The sequence below is a fragment of the Phocoena sinus genome, chromosome 18 (genome assembly GCF_008692025.1).
Source record: "Phocoena sinus isolate mPhoSin1 chromosome 18, mPhoSin1.pri, whole genome shotgun sequence".
Lineage (NCBI taxonomy): Eukaryota > Metazoa > Chordata > Mammalia > Artiodactyla > Phocoenidae > Phocoena > Phocoena sinus.
This window is the reverse complement of record NC_045780.1, coordinates 16519029-16525219: the sequence shown is the minus strand read 5'-3', so window position 1 is coordinate 16525219 and position 6191 is coordinate 16519029. Positions and strand designations below refer to the sequence as shown.

At 45.2% G+C, this 6191-nt stretch overlaps 1 non-coding gene across 1 annotated transcript; it reads left to right on the top strand.

Annotated features, from left to right (window-relative positions):
* Positions 1 to 570: 570 nt before the first annotated feature.
* LOC116743392 lies at positions 571 to 761 on the top strand. The gene has a single exon (XR_004346774.1). It is a non-coding gene; the product is annotated as a U2 spliceosomal RNA (small nuclear RNA).
* Positions 762 to 6191: the final 5430 nt, after the last annotated feature.

Sequence of the window (6191 nt, the reverse complement as noted above, 5' to 3'; positions counted from 1 at the left end):
GGACCCTCTTCCTTCTTCATTAAATACCCAGTTGGGAGCGTGAAAACACCATCTGAAATTCAGTACCTGCTGGGCAGAGGATGTGCGTTCTGAGGAGAGAATCCATTTGCTTTTATGCGACAGGGGTTTTTCTTTCCCTGTGAAAGTCCTATTATAAAAACAATCTGTCTCATTAAAGGATTCTGTTCTGCAAAAGAATGAATTCTCTGCACAGCTGCTCTTCCTTAGAAAAGGCCTAAGTACTGGAGGGAGGGTGATCCTGACACTTCTGCAGAATCTGCTTCTGGAGCCAGAAACAGCCCGGCCAAGGCAGAAGTCCACCCCGGGCTGGAGGCAAGACAAGGTCTCCGACCCCATCAGCGCTGCTCTGTGGTCCAGAGGCCACAGTGGCAAAATCCAAGGGAAGGAAAAGGCCTGAGGCCAGCTGGCTCATGTCAGGGAACGATTCTCTAAAACCCCAACCCTTTATCGTGTTCAGCAACTCTGAATTAAAATGGGCCCTTTTCAATATCTTTATTGTGTGGAGGTGGGTAATTTGATCGGGGAAGTCCCATTATAAAATATAGACGTATCGCTTCTCGGCCTTTTGGCTAAGATCAAGTGTAGTATCTGTTCTTATCAGTTTAAAATCTGATATGTTCTCTACCCGAGAACAACGAATTAAACGGATTTTTGGAGCAAGGAGTTGGAGTGAGAGCTTGCTTCGTCCACTCCACGCATCGACCTGGTATTGCAGTATTTCCAGGACTGGTGCACCCCTCCAGGGGAAATAACTGAACTTTACAAAGTAACAGAATGGTGATTACTAATCCACACACCTTATCAAGATAGTGACTGCTGTGTTCACCTCTGGAAGAGACCAGAGTGTAGAGCAGGGGTGGCCATACCGCAGCCCTATGTCTATGTGCTTCTATTCAGTCCCAGATGTAGCCCCTGAAGCAAGCATTAGGAAAAAGACATTAGGAATTGTATTAATATAAACCGTGTCTTTGGGAAGATCTAGCAAAATGATTTAAGCACAGTAGGCATTCCATAAGTGTTTGTAAAATGAATGACCTAAACTTACATTAAAGCATATTGGTTTTAAAAATAATAATAATAAATAAATAAATATATACGTGAGACAGATTATTTTTCTAATACACCATTATGCTTTGCCAAACTCTACTCTTCTGCTGGGTAGTAGGCTCCTTTAAAGGACATTTTAATCCCATTTAACACCTTTTCAATCACTGAATTATTAACATAGTCTCATCTCGGTTACCCAAGCCTTAGCCTTGTCCATTTGTAAATCTCAGTCCCATATTTGACTCACGTCCTTCCCCAGCACCCCACACTCGGCTCCTGGCTCCAGTGACTAGGACTCAGTGGTGTGCTGGGAGAGGTGAGACACCCTAACGCCCTTCTCAACTTGGAAGGGAGGGGAATCATGGATTTGTAGCTTCTGCTGACTCTTGTGCTGTAAATAGTCCCACCAGGTGGATTTCAAGCTGCCAAGGTGGCGTCAGTGAACGTGGCGCTGTCACAAGCTGATGGCCCCCGTGCAGCACTGCGTGGACAGAGGGATGAGCCTGGCCCACTTGTCCATTCCCTTTTCCTGGGCCTGCTCTTCTGGTCTTGAGGCAGGAGATAGATAGGCTCCAGGCTGAGCAGCTGGACTTTGTCCCCTGTGGACAGATACTCCAAAATAGCGGGAGCCAGAGAAGCTGAGCCCTGCCCAGAAAAGAGACAGAGACCACACATTTCTCACTCTCGAGGGGACCTTCCTGACTACACATACGCAGAGAGGCTCCTGGGAGGTCAAAAAAGGAGTGATGCCAACCTACCCATAGGCCTCTTTGCTGAAGTCCATCTTGGCTAAGAGATGCACACACACACGGGAGGATCCGGAGATAACCAAATACGGACTCAGAGCCAGGCAAAGCAAGATGATTGGCCAAAGGAAATGCAGAAGAAATGCCCCGTATAAGTGATTCAAACCACCACGAGAGCGAGACTCTCCCTCTGCGCCCACGCGTGTGCGCCTATTCACACCTACTCTTTCTCCTCCTACGAAACACTTTACTTGTTTCACTAATTTCCGTCTCTTTGTGGAAATTTATTTCTACAAAGCTGATGGGCCAGGGCCTTGTCACTGGCCACTGGCCCCTGGTGGTCTAGTGGCTAGGATGCAACGCTCTCACTGCTGCTACCTGACTTCAATCTCTGCCCGGGGAACCAAAATCCTGCTTCAAGCCACTGCAGGCCGAGGCCGCCAGAGATCAGTATCAGAGCAGGGAGAAAGGTAGGAAAGACAAAGGACCTTTCCAACCTCAGCAATATCACGGTAGCAGCACCGAGGTCACTACCCCCCTTTTATTGGTCATTATCACCAATCTAACTTGTGGTCCCCAAGCCCTGCTGGCAGAGAACAAACACATCCCTAGGCACCTCCCTCAACCACTCACAGTGACCCTGTGGCCTGGCTGCCCCTAACTGGTGACTTCATACCATCAGGCATGTCCCTTTGGCCCACTCTGCAGCCTGGCAAGCCTACAGACTCCAGTGCTGTCTGGCCTCCTGGGCCCAAGCACCTGGGCAGATTACGCCTTCTATTTGTTCTAAAATGGGGACCTCAAGGGAGTAAGAGGGGCTCCCTCCAGGGCTCCTCCCTCTGTTCACACAGACCAGACCTGATCAGCAAACACTGTGGAAGAGCAGACATCCAGCCAGGATACAGGAGGACACCCTCTCCCACGCACCTGCCCCAACTACCCGCTCCTTCTCCAGCCTGGCTCAACACTCCCCAGAAAAGGTCACCTCTCACTCTCTCCCGTCAACCTTCTTTTATATTGGGAGGATGGATATTCGCAGCAAGTCCAGGGGGAGCTGCCTTGTCTGTTAGTGAGCCGCTTTCAGGACTTGGAACATGAAGTCCTTAGAGCCCTCGTGGGCTGTCACCAGAATTTGGGAAAAACAAAGCATGCAATTATTATTAATGTCCCTTGGAACGTTCTTTACAGCACACTAAAGGCTTTCGTGTACATTATCTCATTTGATCCTCACAACCAGTGGTCTTTAAACTGGGGTACATGTATCGCTGGGGGTCTCCGAAGCCTCTCCAAGAGGAACACTGTGCCTGGATGGTCTTGAGGGAATCAATTGTTAGCGCTCAGCTTTCCTCTCCCACAACTGATCTGCTGAACACGCCCTTTGGCGGAGCTATTACGAGGGTCCCCTTTCCCATGTCTCCTTCTCCTCCTTTACAAGAGAAAGTAATGCCTCTCACTCATCCCAAACCTTATATTTAATTTTTATTATAGACCACCACGTGCCTTTCAGCATATAACTCAGGAGTCCAAAAGAACCGATCAATCTTGCAGTTATAAAATGCCTTCTGTTTCCATCAACTTATTTTTGTGAGCGAGATTACCAAACACCTCAACACACACACATGAAAATTAGAATGCAACTGAAGCTAAACCCTACCCCATTTAGCAATAATATTCTTCCGCAACATGTCTTAATAACATTAAGAAATATATTTTCAGTAAAATCTGATTTATTTCATTATTTACCAAACTGTGTACTGTATGTTGTTTTGGTCAGTTGTGTTCTAACCAATAAATCATAACAATAACAATTCAAAAGAAATGTTTGTAATGGGCCTATGGTCACAGGAGATAAATTTTTTATATTTCAACTTACAGTCATATTTTTTGCTTCAGGGATGTACGTGAGGCTCATGGAGCACACGCTCAACTGCCTGCCTTACAGCCACGTCTGCTCCCCTGTGTATCATAAGTAGAGTTTCCCTTCCACAACAGACTCTCACTTTCCCAGACAACTTGCAGCTAAGTCATAGGCATATGACTAAGTCTGGCCAAAGAGAAATGAGGGAAGTTTGCCACGGGGTTCTGGAAAAGATTTTTCTCCCTGATAAAAAGAGTGCCATTTCCCTTCCTGCATTTGGATGGGTAAGAGGATGTGAAGCCTGGAGCCACTGCAGCCATCATATAACTATGAGGGAAAGCCAAGAGAACTGAAGCAAAGGCAAGCAGAGACCTGACATTATTCACCTTCTAAACCAATGCTGGAAACACCTTCCTCCAGATTCCCCATTATAATAAAAGACCAAAGCCTTGATGTTTATGTTATTTTTAGTCAGGAATTCTATTGTTTTCAGCCCAAACAAATTCTGATATTGTCTCTACTCTATGCTAAGGGCTTGGGATTTTTGGTACCTTGGGAGCCAGCAGAAGATTTTAAGAGTTTTAGCGGCAGAGTGGCCTGTCTTTGAGAGCCATTTGGAGAATTGGAGGAGAATGAAGGCAGGGGACCAGTTACAATCACTAGTCATGATAACTCCTACCTTCACATACAGAGCTTTCACTGAAATTTATTGTATTCTCTAACATGAGTGCTCAATTTTAACATTTTTATTAGTTAAACAACAGAGCAAGCTACTCAGCCAAATACTGCAGTCCACAGGTGAGTGGTCTGGGGGAAGTGAAGAGGGGACACGGGGCAACTCTGTAGCCCACAGCATGTGGTTTGCAAGGTTGCTCCATTCTTTGACTTTTCCCAGGTGGTGGGAAGAGAAAAGGGAGAAGCCAGAGCAAACATCATTTAGTAGAAACCCAGAAGTTGCACACATCACTCCCACTCACATCCTATTGGCCCAAATTCAGTCACATGGCCATACACAGCTGCAAAGGAGGCTGGGAACTGTAGTTTAGAGCTGGAGGCCATGTGCCTGGCTAAAACTCACAGAGCTCCATTACTAAAAGGAAGAAGGAAAAATGGCTATCAGAAGGCATTTGGTTTCAAAAGTATCCACAGTATAATTTAAGGTGTTTGGGATTGGGCATCAGATTTCCTTAAAATTAGTCAATTATTTTAGGAGTAGAACAGGTGATATAAGACCCTGAGAGGTACATATTTGAAATAATTCTCATTTCATTGAATAAATATAATCATAGATTCAATGACATACAGATTGAATTGGCCTCTGAATGTAGAGCAGGTGTCAGGAAGGAAAAAGAAAAAAAAACAGTCTGGTGCAGGGTCGGCACCCGCAATAACCAGCAGAGGGGGACAAGGAATGTGAGCAGATCCACATACGATAATGCTCTCAATTTCTATCAAACCACGGTGACATAAAAAAGAAATGCCAGGAGAAGATATTCGCAAAATATAACTGAATTCAAAAATGGTGCCCCTGGGACTTCCCTGGTGGTCCAGCGGTTAAGACTTCACACTCCCGATGCAGGGGGGCCTGGGTTCAATCCCTGGTCAGGGAACTAGATCCTGCATGCTGCACCTAAGATCCAGTGCAGCCAAATAAATTAATTTTTTTTAAAAAATGGTGCCTGTAGGTGTAAGAGACCCTATGGTGGGCACATTCCTCCACCAGGCATCTGACTCACCGAGCATTCACTGATATCTGAAATGGGTGGTCATTTGCCTGTGGCTTTAAAAATGGAAAAGAAGAAGAATATTTGAGCAGGAAATCCAGGCACAGCAATGACAGCTTGCTAAAGAGCTACTGCTTTACTTTCTATTCTCCCAGCTGCAAGAAATCATCAGCACATCAAGGAAAAACATCGAAAGAGCTGACGAGTTGTCTTGTAAGAGCAAAAAAAACCCACCATCTTTCCTGGCACAAATCAGCGCTCCACAGTGAAGCTTCAAGTCTGCTGGTGTCCAAGTTTTAAGTAAAGGATCTAATTTAACAGAAGAAGCAATCCCAGTGCTATTAAACCCAATTTAATATTTATTTATACCCAAAGGAGCAGGGACACTAAGTAGTTTCCTCTCCTTGAGAGGATATATTTGTAAGAGTGTTTTGTAAATTATAAATCATCATGCAAATGCTATAGAGATGTATGCATACATCCCACATATATATGAATGTGTATTAATACTCCCCAGGAGCACCGAGAAGTTTCCTCCACTTGAAGGGTCTCTGAGATATTATATATAATGATGCTTTATAAATGCTGAAGCACAACACACATGTAAGAAGCTGGTAGTATTTTATTTGATTTTTTTTAAATCAAGGCAGGCAGTATATCCTACATGGGGCCTCGGCACCCAGACCTACCCATCAGAGGCATCAGGCAAGAAAGTGACAGACAGACATAGCAACAAAGCCAACGGCCACACAGCAAGGACTCTGAGAACATTATGGAAGCCACAGTCTTTTGCCA